Source organism: Saccoglossus kowalevskii, chromosome 22, assembly GCF_978046115.1.
Source record: "Saccoglossus kowalevskii chromosome 22, keSacKowa6.1, whole genome shotgun sequence".
In the NCBI taxonomy this organism is placed as follows: Eukaryota; Metazoa; Hemichordata; class Enteropneusta; family Harrimaniidae; genus Saccoglossus; species Saccoglossus kowalevskii.
In genome coordinates, this window is record NC_140662.1 from 24896320 (window position 1) to 24918690 (window position 22371).

General features: G+C 39.9%; 16 non-coding genes and 1 pseudogene across 16 annotated transcripts; all 17 read right to left on the bottom strand.

The window, feature by feature from the left end:
- Positions 1-5697: 5697 nt before the first annotated feature.
- LOC146729233 (U5 spliceosomal RNA) lies at positions 5698-5816 on the bottom strand. The gene has a single exon (XR_014928399.1). It is a non-coding gene; the product is annotated as a U5 spliceosomal RNA (small nuclear RNA).
- An 847-nt stretch (positions 5817-6663) lies between these two features.
- On the bottom strand, positions 6664-6782 carry LOC146729234 (U5 spliceosomal RNA). Its single transcript, XR_014928410.1, has one exon. It is a non-coding gene; the product is annotated as a U5 spliceosomal RNA (small nuclear RNA).
- An 847-nt stretch (positions 6783-7629) lies between these two features.
- LOC146729235 (U5 spliceosomal RNA) lies at positions 7630-7748 on the bottom strand. The gene has a single exon (XR_014928421.1). It is a non-coding gene; the product is annotated as a U5 spliceosomal RNA (small nuclear RNA).
- Positions 7749-8595: 847 nt separating this feature from the next.
- Positions 8596-8714, bottom strand: LOC146729236 (U5 spliceosomal RNA). Its single transcript, XR_014928377.1, has one exon. It is a non-coding gene; the product is annotated as a U5 spliceosomal RNA (small nuclear RNA).
- An 847-nt stretch (positions 8715-9561) lies between these two features.
- Positions 9562-9680, bottom strand: LOC146729237 (U5 spliceosomal RNA). Its single transcript, XR_014928427.1, has one exon. It is a non-coding gene; the product is annotated as a U5 spliceosomal RNA (small nuclear RNA).
- Positions 9681-10527: 847 nt separating this feature from the next.
- LOC146729238 (U5 spliceosomal RNA) lies at positions 10528-10646 on the bottom strand. Its single transcript, XR_014928437.1, has one exon. It is a non-coding gene; the product is annotated as a U5 spliceosomal RNA (small nuclear RNA).
- Positions 10647-11493: 847 nt separating this feature from the next.
- On the bottom strand, positions 11494-11612 carry LOC146729239 (U5 spliceosomal RNA). The gene has a single exon (XR_014928448.1). It is a non-coding gene; the product is annotated as a U5 spliceosomal RNA (small nuclear RNA).
- Positions 11613-12461: 849 nt separating this feature from the next.
- LOC146729240 (U5 spliceosomal RNA) lies at positions 12462-12580 on the bottom strand. The gene has a single exon (XR_014928459.1). It is a non-coding gene; the product is annotated as a U5 spliceosomal RNA (small nuclear RNA).
- An 847-nt stretch (positions 12581-13427) lies between these two features.
- LOC146729241 (U5 spliceosomal RNA) lies at positions 13428-13546 on the bottom strand. Its single transcript, XR_014928468.1, has one exon. It is a non-coding gene; the product is annotated as a U5 spliceosomal RNA (small nuclear RNA).
- An 847-nt stretch (positions 13547-14393) lies between these two features.
- On the bottom strand, positions 14394-14512 carry LOC144361825 (U5 spliceosomal RNA). The gene has a single exon (XR_013422477.2). It is a non-coding gene; the product is annotated as a U5 spliceosomal RNA (small nuclear RNA).
- Positions 14513-15361: 849 nt separating this feature from the next.
- On the bottom strand, positions 15362-15480 carry LOC146729242 (U5 spliceosomal RNA). Its single transcript, XR_014928481.1, has one exon. It is a non-coding gene; the product is annotated as a U5 spliceosomal RNA (small nuclear RNA).
- Positions 15481-16327: 847 nt separating this feature from the next.
- Positions 16328-16446, bottom strand: LOC146729243 (U5 spliceosomal RNA). The gene has a single exon (XR_014928488.1). It is a non-coding gene; the product is annotated as a U5 spliceosomal RNA (small nuclear RNA).
- A 561-nt stretch (positions 16447-17007) lies between these two features.
- Positions 17008-17126, bottom strand: LOC146729244 (U5 spliceosomal RNA). The gene has a single exon (XR_014928500.1). It is a non-coding gene; the product is annotated as a U5 spliceosomal RNA (small nuclear RNA).
- An 847-nt stretch (positions 17127-17973) lies between these two features.
- LOC146729245 (U5 spliceosomal RNA) lies at positions 17974-18092 on the bottom strand. The gene has a single exon (XR_014928509.1). It is a non-coding gene; the product is annotated as a U5 spliceosomal RNA (small nuclear RNA).
- Positions 18093-18939: 847 nt separating this feature from the next.
- LOC146729246 (U5 spliceosomal RNA) lies at positions 18940-19058 on the bottom strand. The gene has a single exon (XR_014928514.1). It is a non-coding gene; the product is annotated as a U5 spliceosomal RNA (small nuclear RNA).
- Positions 19059-19905: 847 nt separating this feature from the next.
- LOC146729247 (U5 spliceosomal RNA) lies at positions 19906-20024 on the bottom strand. Its single transcript, XR_014928378.1, has one exon. It is a non-coding gene; the product is annotated as a U5 spliceosomal RNA (small nuclear RNA).
- An 847-nt stretch (positions 20025-20871) lies between these two features.
- On the bottom strand, positions 20872-20984 carry LOC146729248 (U5 spliceosomal RNA; annotated as a pseudogene).
- Between the last annotated feature and the right edge of the window lie 1387 nt (positions 20985-22371).

The window sequence follows — 22371 nt, forward strand, 5'->3', positions numbered from 1 at the left end:
GCCGAAAAATCGCAAGAAATAAACATGTGATGTATTGTCTCTGGCATAGTACAAGAGAGACGAGGACACATTTGACTGGTGGCGTATCCCCATCTATGCATCATAATGGTGGTGGTAAGTGCATTATGGATTATTCTCCAAGACAGGTCCCTCATGTTCATGTCCAGAAGAGGGGCATGAACTCTGTGCCAAATAGTGTTCCAGTCGAGACAGCCCTTCAACTCCATCACACGTGGGTATATAGAAGCTTGATTCAGGAGTAAGCCATATAACTCTTTCGTGGTGGCTTTATTGCAAATAATGTTGTTGTCCATTCTATGTACTGTACGAGCAAGGGTGATGATAGAAGCATACCAGGGAGGTTCCGGTGGGAAGTGTGGGCCAATGTTTGACCACATGTTCGGCAGAAGACACCTGAGATCTGAGGCACAGTATGCCTTGGTGAAATAGCAGCAGGGACGATCATGGAAGCATGAAAAAACAGTTTTCAACAGCAGAGCATTTGCCATGCTGTGGAGATGTACGAGGCCCCAACCCCCCTTCGTCAAAGGCAGGTGAATAACATCGCGGCGGACCTTTTCCTTTCTTCCTCCCCAAAAGAAGCGGAATATATCAACTTGAATTTGTTTTAAGATTGGGGTTGGGCAGGGGAAGATGGGAGCGATATAATAAAACAAGGGGATGGCAAGAGAGTTGAGAATGGTGGTTTTGCCAGCTAAGGTGAGACGTCTAGATCTCCAGGACGTGAGCATATTTCTCAGCTTGTTGTGTCTAACGGACCAGTTTTCTGATGGCATGTCCTCGTTTGAGATCCAAACCCCATTGACTTTAAGTCTCTTGTTATTGAAAGATATGCCACTTGGAGAGTCCACTCTGTGTTTCCAGCTTCCAGCCCACATGCCTTTGGTCTTTTGCTTATTCAGTTGGGATCCGGATGCTAAACCAAAACGCTCACTGATGGACATCAGAGCTTCCAAGGACTCTGAGCTGGTAATAATGGCAGTGTTGTCATCGGCGTACTGGAAGAGTTTGGATGGTGAGGGAGCTCCTGGCAGGTTAAACCCTTGGATGCACGGGGATTGCCTAACTGCAGCAGCAAAGGGTTCAATGTAAAGGGTGTACCAGCAGTGGTGAAATGGGGCAGCCCTGCCGCACACCTCTTGAAAGGGGAAAGGCTTTTGAGAGGAACCCATTAACCAGAACTGAGCTGTGGATGTCATTATAGAAGGTCTGAATGGTTTGGATGAACGAGGGGCCAAAATTCATTCTCTGCAGAACCTTTACAAGGAAGGGCCACTCAACACGGTCGAAAGCCTTTTGCTGGTCTAGCGATACCAGAGCACAGGGAAAGTTGCGTTCATTGGCAAGGTAGACAATGTCACGAATAACCTGGACGTTCTCCTGGATGGACCTCCCAGGGACTCCACACGTTTGGTATGGAGACAGCAGGTGAGAGGTAACAGATTTTAAACGGTTGCAGAAGGATTTGGAGATGAGCTTGTAATCGGTGTTGAGTAGGGAAATTGGCCGTTTGTTTTGTGGGCTCAAATGGGCATTTTCGTTAGCTGGAGTGGAGGAATCACCGGGTTTGTTCAACAGGATGATGGTACCATGGCGCTGGGAGGACGAGAGTTTCCCAAGCTCAAGTTCTTGATTGAGTACTTCAGTGAGGTCTTCCCCTATAAAACGCCAACATGCAGAATAAAATTCCTTAGGTAATCCATCGCTTCCGGGGGTTTTGTGGTTTTGCATGCAGCGAAGTGACTGTTGAACCTCTGCAGAGGTGAGAGGCCCCTCCAGAGTAGATTGCTGATTAGGTGAGAGTTTGTTAGAAATTTTAGATAGGAAGAACTCCTGTTCCGTGGTGTTGAGACAAGGTTCAGCCGTGTACAGCGTTTGGTAAAAATCGATGAGGGTTTCAGAGATTTTATCCTGAGAATGGTGAATAGTAACATGTTTATTCAAGATGGCAGTGATGAGTTTCTCCTTTCCTCTGCGATGTTCCCGGCTGAAGAAGTATCTGGAGCATTTCTCATCCATATCCAGTTTTTGCACACGGGCCCGGATCTTGACTCCCTGCAAGCGCTTGGCTTTAAGCTTATTAATTTTGTTTTTAATATCATGGTAGTTGTCTAGGGTTGGCTTGGAGCGATCTCCCTGATTCAGTTTTGATGTATAGAGCACAAGCTGTTGATGGAGCGATTCCAACGCTGCCAGAAGAAGCTGTATACGATGTTTTATCATATCCCACCAATCTGCCATGGTGTTGAAAGCTGGTTGCAGTGTCTTCCACTTGTTATAATGCTCTTCTAGGTCTTTAGTAATTTTAGGGTCCTGGAAAAGAGACGTGTTACACTTCCAAACTCCTGGGCCACGATGTGGGGAGGAGAAAGGTGAGATAGAGAGTTTCATAAACTCATGATCAGATAGCGAACAAGGAGAAATGCTAGTTTCAGTGTTTAAGCAGATGGAGACGTAAAATCTGTCAAGCCGGGAGGCAGTGGTGTTATTAGCATCCCGCCAGGTAAACTCCTGAGCAGTAGGGTGGTCTTTGCGCCAAGAATCGACCATGGAGAAATCACTGACCAGTTGGCAAAGTTGCCTACTACCGACAAAGGAGTGACGACTGGAAAGTGAACCACCACATTTGTCATTGGTGGACTCGATGCAGTTAAAGTCTCCTCCAAGTACGATTGGGAAGCCGCTGCCACAGAATTCATGAAGTGAGTTGAAAAAATCAGACCTACGCCCAGGGACATTAGGCCCATAAATGTTGACCAGAGTTAAAGGTGACCCGCTGACTTTAACTGTACAGGCGATTACTCTACCATCGCCGTCTTTCATGATGTTAGTTGGGGAAATGCCAGAGTTTGGCGAAAACAAAATCCCAACACCCTTGCTGTTGTTAGCGCCGATACTCCAAATGGCCTCACCTCCCCACTCGCACATCCACTGTTGTTCTTCTGCAAGAGTGCTGACATGAGCTTCCTGGATGAAAACAATGTCGTAGTTGTTACGGCAGTCTGAAAAAAGCTGAGCACGTTTATTGTACTCTTTTAAACCATTAATATTGATGGTGAGTATGGACAGAGAAGCCATAATAAGGGGTAGGGTGGTGTGGAGCATGACGAGTTAGGTGATGTAATAATAGTCAAAGAAGGATGATTCCTTGGCCAGAACAAACTCAGGATGGCAGTTGCAGCAGTGGGAAAGCCATTCTGAGGTGTTGATCGAAGTGGCTTTGCATTGTTTTACAGGGCACAAAAGATGGATGGTATCAAAGAAGTTGTGGGAGGTTTGTAGGTGGTTTACCACGTCAGCCCAACCTGTGAGAATTTTCCGGCAGTCTGTGCTAGATATTGAGCAGCATCTGACATCAACTTCGGAAAGCTTATGCAGTGGGGAGTCACGACATTTTGATAGAGCGTTACGAACACGTCTGGAAAGGAGGGGTTCTTCTTTTCCACTATCCACTGATTCTTGGTCCGAAGAGGCGCAGAACTCATCGTCTTCGGGCGCTTTCGGTCTCTTGTTGACTTCATTGGTGGGATCTTCGTTTGAAGCGGGACGCTTCTCTCCTTTATTGGTCTCTGCTGTGGTGGGTAGAGGATCTTTGGTAGTGGAGACTTGGCTGTTCATATCCAGGGTTCTTGGTCGGTCCTTTGCAGGGTCCAGAGATGTGGATTGGGCGTCGGTGAGATGTTCGTTTGTTGGTTCCTCCCTGTGCATTGTAGCTGATTGGTGCTCAGAAGGAGGATCGTGGGGTGGGGTTGCACTCGAGGGCTCAGGTGGGGGAATAGGATCTGAGGCTGGTGGATTGGTAGGGGTCCAAGTTTTACCTAGGTTGACTCTGCCGGCGAAAGAAATTGGACAGTTGCGGTAATTGTGTCCACCTGTATGACAGACAGTGCAAGTGATGGGATTTGTGCAGCTGTCAACTGAGTGGCCCATTTCGAGGCACCTGTAACAAATAACTTCTTTACAGTCTTTGGCAAAATGACCATTCTTATTGCACCGTGCGCAAATCTTCGGTTGACCGAGGTATGAGAACCAGATATTACGATTACATACACAAAGGCGTGGTGGGATATTATGGCGTAGTCTGATCTTGTACTGTCGCAGACCATTGAAACATGAAGGGTGGTCTGCATATAAACATTTTCTCGCTGCAACAACTTCTCCAAAAGCATTTAAAGCGTGGCGGACAAATGAATCGTCTAAATCATTCCCCACAAAGGAGGCAGTAACAGTCACAAATTCTTCATAAGAAGACACACAAACTTGCGTATCCAAGCCCTTTAGCTTAAGAAAGAACTCACGCCTGAGAGAGATAGACCGAAAGGTCACATCATACTTTGAGGCAGACAGTTTTTCAACTGCCTCCAGATGTGGCTCGACGACAACGCCACCAGAAGCTAAAAATGAGAATACCTCTTTGGGAGGGACACTTTCGCTCTGGAAGGAAAGGCAGAAAACTCTGTCCTTTCTTGCCAATGATGGAGCTCCAGTCATGGCAGCCAAACGTAGTGAGAAAGTAACAGGAATGGAGAAGAGGGGAGGGCCCCTCAGCCCAATAGTCTATTTGACTATGGGCAGAGGAACAGCAGACGCAAAAAGGAGAGCAAACACAGAGCAAAAAAAGCAAGGAAAAGCTAACGAACCAAACAGCAATCAGGACACAGCACTCAACACCTTGACCTTGAATTGAAGAACAGCTTCAGCGTCCGGTTGTGACTTGTACAATTAGGCTGCAAACACAGAATACACCACTCGGTACAGGTAAACCTGAAGTGAAGAATAGCTCCAGCATCCAACGACGATTTATGCGGTCTGCAGAAAAACCAGAGTTAATTCGACATATGGTTGTGGTGTAATACATACGTTTCAGTGACCACAACTTCGGATAAGGTGAGTAAAGTGGGAAAACAAATATCTTCCGATTTTGTGTACTATGTGTAATTTCTTACAGAAACTTAGGTGGTTTGTTATTGAAGGCTAGACAAATAATTATGTTATACAAAATACATTATGAGACACGCTGCCTTGAATATGAGAAATACATAATTTGCCCCTGCTTTCTGACCAATAAACGTTTAAGTCGCGCTCTATAGCGACGATACTGTAACAATGTTGTTCAAAGCGAAAACCGTCTCGTCATTTCGGATATTATAATTAATCTTAGATTTCTTTACGGCATAATTTCCAGTATGATTGTAACATTGTTTTAGCATATAGCACTTCAAAGTTTAGCTGCCAGTCAGTACAAACTGTTGCTAGTCAACAATGTAATTAATAGTTTACCTTCATGATTTTTTTAATAACTTGCCCTTTCAGTCGACAGCTACTTCAACATATCCCTGTATCCGCTGGTAGAGGGCGCAACTCGTGCGAATTTGATGAGCTATCAAACCAAGGTGTAAATTTCTACAGAAGGTCAGTGCCCGGCCACAAAGATCCGCCAATTGGGAGTAATCTGTGAAATAAAAATGAAAACAAAAAACAAAAAACGGCGATGTTCAATTTTGCCCAAGCTTACCCGGGCCTGATTAGACAGTCATGAAACCTGCCCTTCAGTTGTAAACCCGCCCGATAGACCCTAGCCATCGTCGAAATTTGGATACTGAAAGATTTGGTCATCTGAATATCGTACATATTCAAGTTGCCGATTCAATTATTTCTAATATTTGTTTATTTATCACCCCGCAATTGAGCGGGGTTATCAAAAAATTGATTATAGACTCATTAGTTGTTCCTCTGCACGGAAATCTTTAGTAAAAGGCGAAAGATTTATGCGGTCTGCAGAAAAACCAGAGTTAATTCGACATATGGTTGTGGTGTAATACATACGTTTCAGTGACCACAACTTCGGATAAGGTGAGTAAAGTGGGAAAACAAATATCTTCCGATTTTGTGTACTATGTGTAATTTCTTACAGAAACTTAGGTGGTTTGTTATTGAAGGCTAGACAAATAATTATGTTATACAAAATACATTATGAGACACGCTGCCTTGAATATGAGAAATACATAATTTGCCCCTGCTTTCTGACCAATAAACGTTTAAGTCGCGCTCTATAGCGACGATACTGTAACAATGTTGTTCAAAGCGAAAACCGTCTCGTCATTTCGGATATTATAATTAATCTTAGATTTCTTTACGGCATAATTTCCAGTATGATTGTAACATTGTTTTAGCATATAGCACTTCAAAGTTTAGCTGCCAGTCAGTACAAACTGTTGCTAGTCAACAATGTAATTAATAGTTTACCTTCATGATTTTTTTAATAACTTGCCCTTTCAGTCGACAGCTACTTCAACATATCCCTGTATCCGCTGGTAGAGGGCGCAACTCGTGCGAATTTGATGAGCTATCAAACCAAGGTGTAAATTTCTACAGAAGGTCAGTGCCCGGCCACAAAGATCCGCCAATTGGGAGTAATCTGTGAAATAAAAATGAAAACAAAAAACAAAAAACGGCGATGTTCAATTTTGCCCAAGCTTACCCGGGCCTGATTAGACAGTCATGAAACCTGCCCGTCAGTTGTAAACCCGCCCGATAGACCCTAGCCATCGTCGAAATTTGGATACTGAAAGATTTGGTCATCTGAATATCGTACATATTCAAGTTGCCGATTCAATTATTTCTAATATTTGTTTATTTATCACCCCGCAATTGAGCGGGGTTATCAAAAAATTGATTATAGACTCATTAGTTGTTCCTCTGCACGGAAATCTTTAGTAAAAGGCGAAAGATTTATGCGGTCTGCAGAAAAACCAGAGTTAATTCGACATATGGTTGTGGTGTAATACATACGTTTCAGTGACCACAACTTCGGATAAGGTGAGTAAAGTGGGAAAACAAATATCTTCCGATTTTGTGTACTATGTGTAATTTCTTACAGAAACTTAGGTGGTTTGTTATTGAAGGCTAGACAAATAATTATGTTATACAAAATACATTATGAGACACGCTGCCTTGAATATGAGAAATACATAATTTGCCCCTGCTTTCTGACCAATAAACGTTTAAGTCGCGCTCTATAGCGACGATACTGTAACAATGTTGTTCAAAGCGAAAACCGTCTCGTCATTTCGGATATTATAATTAATCTTAGATTTCTTTACGGCATAATTTCCAGTATGATTGTAACATTGTTTTAGCATATAGCACTTCAAAGTTTAGCTGCCAGTCAGTACAAACTGTTGCTAGTCAACAATGTAATTAATAGTTTACCTTCATGATTTTTTTAATAACTTGCCCTTTCAGTCGACAGCTACTTCAACATATCCCTGTATCCGCTGGTAGAGGGCGCAACTCGTGCGAATTTGATGAGCTATCAAACCAAGGTGTAAATTTCTACAGAAGGTCAGTGCCCGGCCACAAAGATCCGCCAATTGGGAGTAATCTGTGAAATAAAAATGAAAACAAAAAACAAAAAACGGCGATGTTCAATTTTGCCCAAGCTTACCCGGGCCTGATTAGACAGTCATGAAACCTGCCCGTCAGTTGTAAACCCGCCCGATAGACCCTAGCCATCGTCGAAATTTGGATACTGAAAGATTTGGTCATCTGAATATCGTACATATTCAAGTTGCCGATTCAATTATTTCTAATATTTGTTTATTTATCACCCCGCAATTGAGCGGGGTTATCAAAAAATTGATTATAGACTCATTAGTTGTTCCTCTGCACGGAAATCTTTAGTAAAAGGCGAAAGATTTATGCGGTCTGCAGAAAAACCAGAGTTAATTCGACATATGGTTGTGGTGTAATACATACGTTTCAGTGACCACAACTTCGGATAAGGTGAGTAAAGTGGGAAAACAAATATCTTCCGATTTTGTGTACTATGTGTAATTTCTTACAGAAACTTAGGTGGTTTGTTATTGAAGGCTAGACAAATAATTATGTTATACAAAATACATTATGAGACACGCTGCCTTGAATATGAGAAATACATAATTTGCCCCTGCTTTCTGACCAATAAACGTTTAAGTCGCGCTCTATAGCGACGATACTGTAACAATGTTGTTCAAAGCGAAAACCGTCTCGTCATTTCGGATATTATAATTAATCTTAGATTTCTTTACGGCATAATTTCCAGTATGATTGTAACATTGTTTTAGCATATAGCACTTCAAAGTTTAGCTGCCAGTCAGTACAAACTGTTGCTAGTCAACAATGTAATTAATAGTTTACCTTCATGATTTTTTTAATAACTTGCCCTTTCAGTCGACAGCTACTTCAACATATCCCTGTATCCGCTGGTAGAGGGCGCAATTCGTGCGAATTTGATGAGCTATCAAACCAAGGTGTAAATTTCTACAGAAGGTCAGTGCCCGGCCACAAAGATCCGCCAATTGGGAGTAATCTGTGAAATAAAAATGAAAACAAAAAACAAAAAACGGCGATGTTCAATTTTGCCCAAGCTTACCCGGGCCTGATTAGACAGTCATGAAACCTGCCCGTCAGTTGTAAACCCGCCCGATAGACCCTAGCCATCGTCGAAATTTGGATACTGAAAGATTTGGTCATCTGAATATCGTACATATTCAAGTTGCCGATTCAATTATTTCTAATATTTGTTTATTTATCACCCCGCAATTGAGCGGGGTTATCAAAAAATTGATTATAGACTCATTAGTTGTTCCTCTGCACGGAAATCTTTAGTAAAAGGCGAAAGATTTATGCGGTCTGCAGAAAAGCCAGAGTTAATTCGACATATGGTTGTGGTGTAATACATACGTTTCAGTGACCACAACTTCGGATAAGGTGAGTAAAGTGGGAAAACAAATATCTTCCGATTTTGTGTACTATGTGTAATTTCTTACAGAAACTTAGGTGGTTTGTTATTGAAGGCTAGACAAATAATTATGTTATACAAAATACATTATGAGACACGCTGCCTTGAATATGAGAAATACATAATTTGCCCCTGCTTTCTGACCAATAAACGTTTAAGTCGCGCTCTATAGCGACGATACTGTAACAATGTTGTTCAAAGCGAAAACCGTCTCGTCATTTCGGATATTATAATTAATCTTAGATTTCTTTACGGCATAATTTCCAGTATGATTGTAACATTGTTTTAGCATATAGCACTTCAAAGTTTAGCTGCCAGTCAGTACAAACTGTTGCTAGTCAACAATGTAATTAATAGTTTACCTTCATGATTTTTTTAATAACTTGCCCTTTCAGTCGACAGCTACTTCAACATATCCCTGTATCCGCTGGTAGAGGGCGCAACTCGTGCGAATTTGATGAGCTATCAAACCAAGGTGTAAATTTCTACAGAAGGTCAGTGCCCGGCCACAAAGATCCGCCAATTGGGAGTAATCTGTGAAATAAACATGAAAACAAAAAACAAAAAACGGCGATGTTCAATTTTGCCCAAGCTTACCCGGGCCTGATTAGACAGTCATGAAACCTGCCCGTCAGTTGTAAACCCGCCCGATAGACCCTAGCCATCGTCGAAATTTGGATACTGAAAGATTTGGTCATCTGAATATCGTACATATTCAAGTTGCCGATTCAATTATTTCTAATATTTGTTTATTTATCACCCCGCAATTGAGCGGGGTTATCAAAAAATTGATTATAGACTCATTAGTTGTTCCTCTGCACGGAAATCTTTAGTAAAAGGCGAAAGATTTATGCGGTCTGCAGAAAAACCAGAGTTAATTCGACATATGGTTGTGGTGTAATACATACGTTTCAGTGACCACAACTTCGGATAAGGTGAGTAAAGTGGGAAAACAAATATCTTCCGATTTTGTGTACTATGTGTAATTTCTTACAGAAACTTAGGTGGTTTGTTATTGAAGGCTAGACAAATAATTATGTTATACAAAATACATTATGAGACACGCTGCCTTGAATATGAGAAATACATAATTTGCCCCTGCTTTCTGACCAATAAACGTTTAAGTCGCGCTCTATAGCGACGATACTGTAACAATGTTGTTCAAAGCGAAAACCGTCTCGTCATTTCGGATATTATAATTAATCTTAGATTTCTTTACGGCATAATTTCCAGTATGATTGTAACATTGTTTTAGCATATAGCACTTCAAAGTTTAGCTGCCAGTCAGTACAAACTGTTGCTAGTCAACAATGTAATTAATAGTTTACCTTCATGATTTTTTTAATAACTTGCCCTTTCAGTCGACAGCTACTTCAACATATCCCTGTATCCGCTGGTAGAGGGCGCAATTCGTGCGAATTTGATGAGCTATCAAACCAAGGTGTAAATTTCTACAGAAGGTCAGTGCCCGGCCACAAAGATCCGCCAATTGGGAGTAATCTGTGAAATAAAAATGAAAACAAAAAACAAAAAACGGCGATGTTCAATTTTGCCCAAGCTTACCCGGGCCTGATTAGACAGTCATGAAACCTGCCCGTCAGTTGTAAACCCGCCCGATAGACCCTAGCCATCGTCGAAATTTGGATACTGAAAGATTTGGTCATCTGAATATCGTACATATTCAAGTTGCCGATTCAATTATTTCTAATATTTGTTTATTTATCACCCCGCAATTGAGCGGGGTTATCAAAAAATTGATTATAGACTCATTAGTTGTTCCTCTGCACGGAAATCTTTAGTAAAAGGCGAAAGATTTATGCGGTCTGCAGAAAAACCAGAGTTAATTCGACATATGGTTGTGGTGTAATACATACGTTTCAGTGACCACAACTTCGGATAAGGTGAGTAAAGTGGGAAAACAAATATCTTCCGATTTTGTGTACTATGTGTAATTTCTTACAGAAACTTAGGTGGTTTGTTATTGAAGGCTAGACAAATAATTATGTTATACAAAATACATTATGAGACACGCTGCCTTGAATATGAGAAATACATAATTTGCCCCTGCTTTCTGACCAATAAACGTTTAAGTCGCGCTCTATAGCGACGATACTGTAACAATGTTGTTCAAAGCGAAAACCGTCTCGTCATTTCGGATATTATAATTAATCTTAGATTTCTTTACGGCATAATTTCCAGTATGATTGTAACATTGTTTTAGCATATAGCACTTCAAAGTTTAGCTGCCAGTCAGTACAAACTGTTGCTAGTCAACAATGTAATTAATAGTTTACCTTCATGATTTTTTTAATAACTTGCCCTTTCAGTCGACAGCTACTTCAACATATCCCTGTATCCGCTGGTAGAGGGCGCAACTCGTGCGAATTTGATGAGCTATCAAACCAAGGTGTAAATTTCTACAGAAGGTCAGTGCCCGGCCACAAAGATCCGCCAATTGGGAGTAATCTGTGAAATAAAAATGAAAACAAAAAACAAAAAACGGCGATGTTCAATTTTGCCCAAGCTTACCCGGGCCTGATTAGACAGTCATGAAACCTGCCCGTCAGTTGTAAACCCGCCCGATAGACCCTAGCCATCGTCGAAATTTGGATACTGAAAGATTTGGTCATCTGAATATCGTACATATTCAAGTTGCCGATTCAATTATTTCTAATATTTGTTTATTTATCACCCCGCAATTGAGCGGGGTTATCAAAAAATTGATTATAGACTCATTAGTTGTTCCTCTGCACGGAAATCTTTAGTAAAAGGCGAAAGATTTATGCGGTCTGCAGAAAAACCAGAGTTAATTCGACATATGGTTGTGGTGTAATACATACGTTTCAGTGACCACAACTTCGGATAAGGTGAGTAAAGTGGGAAAACAAATATCTTCCGATTTTGTGTACTATGTGTAATTTCTTACAGAAACTTAGGTGGTTTGTTATTGAAGGCTAGACAAATAATTATGTTATACAAAATACATTATGAGACACGCTGCCTTGAATATGAGAAATACATAATTTGCCCCCCTGCTTTCTGACCAATAAACGTTTAAGTCGCGCTCTATAGCGACGATACTGTAACAATGTTGTTCAAAGCGAAAACCGTCTCGTCATTTCGGATATTATAATTAATCTTAGATTTCTTTACGGCATAATTTCCAGTATGATTGTAACATTGTTTTAGCATATAGCACTTCAAAGTTTAGCTGCCAGTCAGTACAAACTGTTGCTAGTCAACAATGTAATTAATAGTTTACCTTCATGATTTTTTTAATAACTTGCCCTTTCAGTCGACAGCTACTTCAACATATCCCTGTATCCGCTGGTAGAGGGCGCAACTCGTGCGAATTTGATGAGCTATCAAACCAAGGTGTAAATTTCTACAGAAGGTCAGTGCCCGGCCACAAAGATCCGCCAATTGGGAGTAATCTGTGAAATAAAAATGAAAACAAAAAACAAAAAACGGCGATGTTCAATTTTGCCCAAGCTTACCCGGGCCTGATTAGACAGTCATGAAACCTGCCCGTCAGTTGTAAACCCGCCCGATAGACCCTAGCCATCGTCGAAATTTGGATACTGAAAGATTTGGTCATCTGAATATCGTACATATTCAAGTTGCCGATTCAATTATTTCTAATATTTGTTTATTTATCACCCCGCAATTGAGCGGGGTTATCAAAAAATTGATTATAGACTCATTAGTTGTTCCTCTGCACGGAAATCTTTAGTAAAAGGCGAAAGATTTATGCGGTCTGCAGAAAAACCAGAGTTAATTCGACATATGGTTGTGGTGTAATACATACGTTTCAGTGACCACAACTTCGGATAAGGTGAGTAAAGTGGGAAAACAAATATCTTCCGATTTTGTGTACTATGTGTAATTTCTTACAGAAACTTAGGTGGTTTGTTATTGAAGGCTAGACAAATAATTATGTTATACAAAATACATTATGAGACACGCTGCCTTGAATATGAGAAATACATAATTTGCCCCTGCTTTCTGACCAATAAACGTTTAAGTCGCGCTCTATAGCGACGATACTGTAACAATGTTGTTCAAAGCGAAAACCGTCTCGTCATTTCGGATATTATAATTAATCTTAGATTTCTTTACGGCATAATTTCCAGTATGATTGTAACATTGTTTTAGCATATAGCACTTCAAAGTTTAGCTGCCAGTCAGTACAAACTGTTGCTAGTCAACAATGTAATTAATAGTTTACCTTCATGATTTTTTTAATAACTTGCCCTTTCAGTCGACAGCTACTTCAACATATCCCTGTATCCGCTGGTAGAGGGCGCAATTCGTGCGAATTTGATGAGCTATCAAACCAAGGTGTAAATTTCTACAGAAGGTCAGTGCCCGGCCACAAAGATCCGCCAATTGGGAGTAATCTGTGAAATAAAAATGAAAACAAAAAACAAAAAACGGCGATGTTCAATTTTGCCCAAGCTTACCCGGGCCTGATTAGACAGTCATGAAACCTGCCCGTCAGTTGTAAACCCGCCCGATAGACCCTAGCCATCGTCGAAATTTGGATACTGAAAGATTTGGTCATCTGAATATCGTACATATTCAAGTTGCCGATTCAATTATTTCTAATATTTGTTTATTTATCACCCCGCAATTGAGCGGGGTTATCAAAAAATTGATTATAGACTCATTAGTTGTTCCTCTGCACGGAAATCTTTAGTAAAAGGCGAAAGATTTATGCGGTCTGCAGAAAAACCAGAGTTAATTCGACATATGGTTGTGGTGTAATACATACGTTTCAGTGACCACAACTTCGGATAAGGTGAGTAAAGTGGGAAAACAAATATCTTCCGATTTTGTGTACTATGTGTAATTTCTTACAGAAACTTAGGTGGTTTGTTATTGAAGGCTAGACAAATAATTATGTTATACAAAATACATTATGAGACACGCTGCCTTGAATATGAGAAATACATAATTTGCCCCTGCTTTCTGACCAATAAACGTTTAAGTCGCGCTCTATAGCGACGATACTGTAACAATGTTGTTCAAAGCGAAAACCGTCTCGTCATTTCGGATATTATAATTAATCTTAGATTTCTTTACGGCATAATTTCCAGTATGATTGTAACATTGTTTTAGCATATAGCACTTCAAAGTTTAGCTGCCAGTCAGTACAAACTGTTGCTAGTCAACAATGTAATTAATAGTTTACCTTCATGATTTTTTTAATAACTTGCCCTTTCAGTCGACAGCTACTTCAACATATCCCTGTATCCGCTGGTAGAGGGCGCAACTCGTGCGAATTTGATGAGCTATCAAACCAAGGTGTAAATTTCTACAGAAGGTCAGTGCCCGGCCACAAAGATCCGCCAATTGGGAGTAATCTGTGAAATAAAAATGAAAACAAAAAACAAAAAACGGCGATGTTCAATTTTGCCCAAGCTTACCCGGGCCTGATTAGACAGTCATGAAACCTGCCCGTCAGTTGTAAACCCGCCCGATAGACCCTAGCCATCGTCGAAATTTGGATACTGAAAGATTTGGTCATCTGAATATCGTACATATTCAAGTTGCCGATTCAATTATTTCTAATATTTGTTTATTTATCACCCCGCAATTGAGCGGGGTTATCAAAAAATTGATTATAGACTCATTAGTTGTTCCTCTGCACGGAAATCTTTAGTAAAAGGCGAAAGATTTATGCGGTCTGCAGAAAAACCAGAGTTAATTCGACATATGGTTGTGGTGTAATACATACGTTTCAGTGACCACAACTTCGGATAAGGTGAGTAAAGTGGGAAAACAAATATCTTCCGATTTTGTGTACTATGTGTAATTTCTTACAGAAACTTAGGTGGTTTGTTATTGAAGGCTAGACAAATAATTATGTTATACAAAATACATTATGAGACACGCTGCCTTGAATATGAGAAATACATAATTTGCCCCCCTGCTTTCTGACCAATAAACGTTTAAGTCGCGCTCTATAGCGACGATACTGTAACAATGTTGTTCAAAGCGAAAACCGTCTCGTCATTTCGGATATTATAATTAATCTTAGATTTCTTTACGGCATAATTTCCAGTATGATTGTAACATTGTTTTAGCATATAGCACTTCAAAGTTTAGCTGCCAGTCAGTACAAACTGTTGCTAGTCAACAATGTAATTAATAGTTTACCTTCATGATTTTTTTAATAACTTGCCCTTTCAGTCGACAGCTACTTCAACATATCCCTGTATCCGCTGGTAGAGGGCGCAACTCGTGCGAATTTGATGAGCTATCAAACCAAGGTGTAAATTTCTACAGAAGGTCAGTGCCCGGCCACAAAGATCCGCCAATTGGGAGTAATCTGTGAAATAAAAATGAAAACAAAAAACAAAAAACGGCGATGTTCAATTTTGCCCAAGCTTACCCGGGCCTGATTAGACAGTCATGAAACCTGCCCGTCAGTTGTAAACCCGCCCGATAGACCCTAGCCATCGTCGAAATTTGGATACTGAAAGATTTGGTCATCTGAATATCGTACATATTCAAGTTGCCGATTCAATTATTTCTAATATTTGTTTATTTATCACCCCGCAATTGAGCGGGGTTATCAAAAAATTGATTATAGACTCATTAGTTGTTCCTCTGCACGGAAATCTTTAGTAAAAGGCGAAAGATTTATGCGGTCTGCAGAAAAACCAGAGTTAATTCGACATATGGTTGTGGTGTAATACATACGTTTCAGTGACCACAACTTCGGATAAGGTGAGTAAAGTGGGAAAACAAATATCTTCCGATTTTGTGTACTATGTGTAATTTCTTACAGAAACTTAGGTGGTTTGTTATTGAAGGCTAGACAAATAATTATGTTATACAAAATACATTATGAGACACGCTGCCTTGAATATGAGAAATACATAATTTGCCCCTGCTTTCTGACCAATAAACGTTTAAGTCGCGCTCTATAGCGACGATACTGTAACAATGTTGTTCAAAGCGAAAACCGTCTCGTCATTTCGGATATTATAATTAATCTTAGATTTCTTTACGGCATAATTTCCAGTATGATTGTAACATTGTTTTAGCATATAGCACTTCAAAGTTTAGCTGCCAGTCAGTACAAACTGTTGCTAGTCAACAATGTAATTAATAGTTTACCTTCATGATTTTTTTAATAACTTGCCCTTTCAGTCGATAGCTACTTCAACATATCCCTGTATCCGCTGGTAGAGGGCGCAACTCGTGCGAATTTGATGAGCTATCAAACCAAGGTGTAAATTTCTACAGAAGGTCAGTGCCCGGCCACAAAGATCCGCCAATTGGGAGTAATCTGTGAAATAAAAATGAAAACAAAAAACAAAAAACGGCGATGTTCAATTTTGCCCAAGCTTACCCGGGCCTGATTAGACAGTCATGAAACCTGCCCGTCAGTTGTAAACCCGCCCGATAGACCCTAGCCATCGTCGAAATTTGGATACTGAAAGATTTGGTCATCTGAATATCGTACATATTCAAGTTGCCGATTCAATTATTTCTAATATTTGTTTATTTATCACCCCGCAATTGAGCGGGGTTATCAAAAAATTGATTATAGACTCATTAGTTGTTCCTCTGCACGGAAATCTTTAGTAAAAGGCGAAAGATTTATGCGGTCTGCAGAAAAACCAGAGTTAATTCGACATATGGTCTCGTCATTTCGGATATTATAATTAATCTTAGATTTCTTTACGGCATAATTTCCAGTATGATTGTAACATTGTTTTAGCATATAGCACTTCAAAGTTTAGCTGCCAGTCAGTACAAACTGTTGCTAGTCAACAATGTAATTAATAGTTTACCTTCATGATTTTTTTAATAACTTGCCCTTTCAGTCGACAGCTACTTCAACATATCCCTGTATCCGCTGGTAGAGGGCGCAACTCGTGCGAATTTGATGAGCTATCAAACCAAGGTGTAAATTTCTACAGAAGGTCAGTGCCCGGCCACAAAGATCCGCCAATTGGGAGTAATCTGTGAAATAAAAATGAAAACAAAAAACAAAAAACGGCGATGTTCAATTTTGCCCAAGCTTACCCGGGCCTGATTAGACAGTCATGAAACCTGCCCGTCAGTTGTAAACCCGCCCGATAGACCCTAGCCATCGTCGAAATTTGGATACTGAAAGATTTGGTCATCTGAATATCGTACATATTCAAGTTGCCGATTCAATTATTTCTAATATTTGTTTATTTATCACCCCGCAATTGAGCGGGGTTATCAAAAAATTGATTATAGACTCATTAGTTGTTCCTCTGCACGGAAATCTTTAGTAAAAGGCGAAAGATTTATGCGGTCTGCAGAAAAACCAGAGTTAATTCGACATATGGTTGTGGTGTAATACATACGTTTCAGTGACCACAACTTCGGATAAGGTGAGTAAAGTGGGAAAACAAATATCTTCCGATTTTGTGTACTATGTGTAATTTCTTACAGAAACTTAGGTGGTTTGTTATTGAAGGCTAGACAAATAATTATGTTATACAAAATACATTATGAGACACGCTGCCTTGAATATGAGAAATACATAATTTGCCCCTGCTTTCTGACCAATAAACGTTTAAGTCGCGCTCTATAGCGACGATACTGTAACAATGTTGTTCAAAGCGAAAACCGTCTCGTCATTTCGGATATTATAATTAATCTTAGATTTCTTTACGGCATAATTTCCAGTATGATTGTAACATTGTTTTAGCATATAGCACTTCAAAGTTTAGCTGCCAGTCAGTACAAACTGTTGCTAGTCAACAATGTAATTAATAGTTTACCTTCATGATTTTTTTAATAACTTGCCCTTTCAGTCGACAGCTACTTCAACATATCCCTGTATCCGCTGGTAGAGGGCGCAACTCGTGCGAATTTGATGAGCTATCAAACCAAGGTGTAAATTTCTACAGAAGGTCAGTGCCCGGCCACAAAGATCCGCCAATTGGGAGTAATCTGTGAAATAAAAATGAAAACAAAAAACAAAAAACGGCGATGTTCAATTTTGCCCAAGCTTACCCGGGCCTGATTAGACAGTCATGAAACCTGCCCGTCAGTTGTAAACCCGCCCGATAGACCCTAGCCATCGTCGAAATTTGGATACTGAAAGATTTGGTCATCTGAATATCGTACATATTCAAGTTGCCGATTCAATTATTTCTAATATTTGTTTATTTATCACCCCGCAATTGAGCGGGGTTATCAAAAAATTGATTATAGACTCATTAGTTGTTCCTCTGCACGGAAATCTTTAGTAAAAGGCGAAAGATTTATGCGGTCTGCAGAAAAACCAGAGTTAATTCGACATATGGTTGTGGTGTAATACATACGTTTCAGTGACCACAACTTCGGATAAGGTGAGTAAAGTGGGAAAACAAATATCTTCCGATTTTGTGTACTATGTGTAATTTCTTACAGAAACTTAGGTGGTTTGTTATTGAAGGCTAGACAAATAATTATGTTATACAAAATACATTATGAGACACGCTGCCTTGAATATGAGAAATACATAATTTGCCCCTGCTTTCTGACCAATAAACGTTTAAGTCGCGCTCTATAGCGACGATACTGTAACAATGTTGTTCAAAGCGAAAACCGTCTCGTCATTTCGGATATTATAATTAATCTTAGATTTCTTTACGGCATAATTTCCAGTATGATTGTAACATTGTTTTAGCATATAGCACTTCAAAGTTTAGCTGCCAGTCAGTACAAACTGTTGCTAGTCAACAATGTAATTAATAGTTTACCTTCATGATTTTTTTAATAACTTGCCCTTTCAGTCGACAGCTACTTCAACATATCCCTGTATCCGCTGGTAGAGGGCGCAACTCGTGCGAATTTGATGAGCTATCAAACCAAGGTGTAAATTTCTACAGAAGGTCAGTGCCCGGCCACAAAGATCCGCCAATTGGGAGTAATCTGTGAAATAAAAATGAAAACAAAAAACAAAAAACGGCGATGTTCAATTTTGCCCAAGCTTACCCGGGCCTGATTAGACAGTCATGAAACCTGCCCGTCAGTTGTAAACCCGCCCGATAGACCCTAGCCATCGTCGAAATTTGGATACTGAAAGATTTGGTCATCTGAATATCGTACATATTCAAGTTGCCGATTCAATTATTTCTAATATTTGTTTATTTATCACCCCGCAATTGAGCGGGGTTATCAAAAAATTGATTATAGACTCATTAGTTGTTCCTCTGCACGGAAATCTTTAGTAAAAGGCGAAAGATTTATGCGGTCTGCAGAAAAACCAGAGTTAATTCGACATATGGTTGTGGTGTAATACATACGTTTCAGTGACCACAACTTCGGATAAGGTGAGTAAAGTGGGAAAACAAATATCTTCCGATTTTGTGTACTATGTGTAATTTCTTACAGAAACTTAGGTGGTTTGTTATTGAAGGCTAGACAAATAATTATGTTATACAAAATACATTATGAGACACGCTGCCTTGAATATGAGAAATACATAATTTGCCCCTGCTTTCTGACCAATAAACGTTTAAGTCGCGCTCTATAGCGACGATACTGTAACAATGTTGTTCAAAGCGAAAACCGTCTCGTCATTTCGGATATTATAATTAATCTTAGATTTCTTTACGGCATAATTTCCAGTATGATTGTAACATTGTTTTAGCATATAGCACTTCAAAGTTTAGCTGCCAGTCAGTACAAACTGTTGCTAGTCAACAATGTAATTAATAGTTTACCTTCATGATTTTTTTAATAACTTGCCCTTTCAGTCGACAGCTACTTCAACATATCCCTGTATCCGCTGGTAGAGGGCGCAACTCGTGCGAATTTGATGAGCTATCAAACCAAGGTGTAAATTTCTACAGAAGGTCAGTGCCCGGCCACAAAGATCCGCCAATTGGGAGTAATCTGTGAAATAAAAATGAAAACAAAAAACAAAAAACGGCGATGTTCAATTTTGCCCAAGCTTACCCGGGCCTGATTAGACAGTCATGAAACCTGCCCGTCAGTTGTAAACCCGCCCGATAGACCCTAGCCATCGTCGAAATTTGGATACTGAAAGATTTGGTCATCTGAATATCGTACATATTCAAGTTGCCGATTCAATTATTTCTAATATTTGTTTATTTATCACCCCGCAATTGAGCGGGGTTATCAAAAAATTGATTATAGACTCATTAGTTGTTCCTCTGCACGGAAATCTTTAGTAAAAGGCGAAAGATTTATGCGGTCTGCAGAAAAGCCAGAGTTAATTCGACATATGGTTGTGGTGTAATACATACGTTTCAGTGACCACAACTTCGGATAAGGTGAGTAAAGTGGGAAAACAAATATCTTCCGATTTTGTGTACTATGTGTAATTTCTTACAGAAACTTAGGTGGTTTGTTATTGAAGGCTAGACAAATAATTATGTTATACAAAATACATTATGAGACACGCTGCCTTGAATATGAGAAATACATAATTTGCCCCTGCTTTCTGACCAATAAACGTTTAAGTCGCGCTCTATAGCGACGATACTGTAACAATGTTGTTCAAAGCGAAAACCGTCTCGTCATTTCGGATATTATAATTAATCTTAGATTTCTTTACGGCATAATTTCCAGTATGATTGTAACATTGTTTTAGCATATAGCACTTCAAAGTTTAGCTGCCAGTCAGTACAAACTGTTGCTAGTCAACAATGTAATTAATAGTTTACCTTCATGATTTTTTTAATAACTTGCCCTTTCAGTCGACAGCTACTTCAACATATCCCTGTATCCGCTGGTAGAGGGCGCAACTCGTGCGAATTTGATGAGCTATCAAACCAAGGTGTAAATTTCTACAGAAGGTCAGTGCCCGGCCACAAAGATCCGCCAATTGGGAGTAATCTGTGAAATAAACATGAAAACAAAAAACAAAAAACGGCGATGTTCAATTTTGCCCAAGCTTACCCGGGCCTGATTAGACAGTCATGAAACCTGCCCGTCAGTTGTAAACCCGCCCGATAGACCCTAGCCATCGTCGAAATTTGGATACTGAAAGATTTGGTCATCTGAATATCGTACATATTCAAGTTGCCGATTCAATTATTTCTAATATTTGTTTATTTATCACCCCGCAATTGAGCGGGGTTATCAAAAAATTGATTATAGACTCATTAGTTGTTCCTCTGCACGGAAATCTTTAGTAAAAGGCGATTTTTAGTTTGTAGGAAAAATCAATTTAACTTATCTTGAAACAGATGTGCAGAGGATCAAACATATACAAATGAACTGCAGGAGCCTCCTACTAGCAGGCTGGTCTCACCAGTTCTCGCCACAAGAGGGTACGATCCTCCCTACTGTAAAACTCCTGCTGAAAATAAATATTTAGGGAACAAATGTGTTGTACTTGGAGGGATGTATCGAGAAAAGTTAACTCGAAAAGTTGAATAGATCAGGCATAGAATAGTGGTTACAAGACAAATTCATGACACAATGGCGGCATACCCAGTCTGTGTTTTTTGGACGACAGGACCCCATCTGAAAAAGAAATCTGGTCTTGCCAAACGATGAAAATCAGTTTTCAAACGTGTTTTAATGGAGATCTTTACTTGTTGCAATAGTTGGTCCTGAGAAAGATGAATATTTTCAAATGCCGATTTGCATCGAGACTTCCAGATGTGCAATTTGACGATGTTAATCAAATAGAGTGCTGTACTCGATGGAAAGGATGAAGGTGACGCATCAGATATGCTATAGAAAATTAAGTTCAGATCACAAGGAGATATAATATTGAACCATTTAAAGAACAAATTATCCAGCCAAGACCACAAGAAAGCGGCAAGGTGGCAGGTGATGAACATGTGAATCATAGTTTCAGGGGAAGTACAGGTCGCACGTGGGCATTTGGAACATGAAACATATCCCCATTTGTGCATTACTGATGTTGTAACGACAGCACGGTGAACAATTTTCCAGGACAGACAGATCATATTGTTTTCCAGAATACACGAGTGCATACGATGCCAAATCAAAGGCCAGTCAAGGTTCGGGTTTTCTCCCACGACCTTTGGGTAGATTACCGTATTTCTGGAGAGGTGATCGGACAATTCTCTAGTTGATGATGTCTCCCAGTTGATGCTTGGGCTTTTCCTCATGATCTGTTTAACCAATTCAGTTGTTGTTTTGTACCAAACTGGGCACGATTCAAAGTGAGGACTAGAATTAGACCAAAGGTGAGAAAGATAGTGTCTGAGTTCAGAGGCACAGTATGCTGTGAAATAAAGGTTGCAAGGTTTAGTCTGAAAAGAGATTTTTATGCTTTTCAGAAGAAGTGACATAGCTTTTGTGGGCAGATGTGATAGGCCCCAACCACCCTTTTCCTTCGGTAAGCAGATCACATCTCTTCGGACGTGTTCTTTGCGTCCTCCCCAAAAAAACAAAGATATCGGCCATGATTGACTTCCTAATTGGAAGGGGGCAGGGGAAGAGAGGAGCAATATAGAAAAAGAGTGGCAAAGCAACAGAGTTCAGAAGAGTTGTCTTACCGGCATAAGTGAGATTTCTTGATTTCCAAGAATTGAGCACATGCTTCAGTTTGATTTGCCGATCATACCAATTCAAAGCAGACA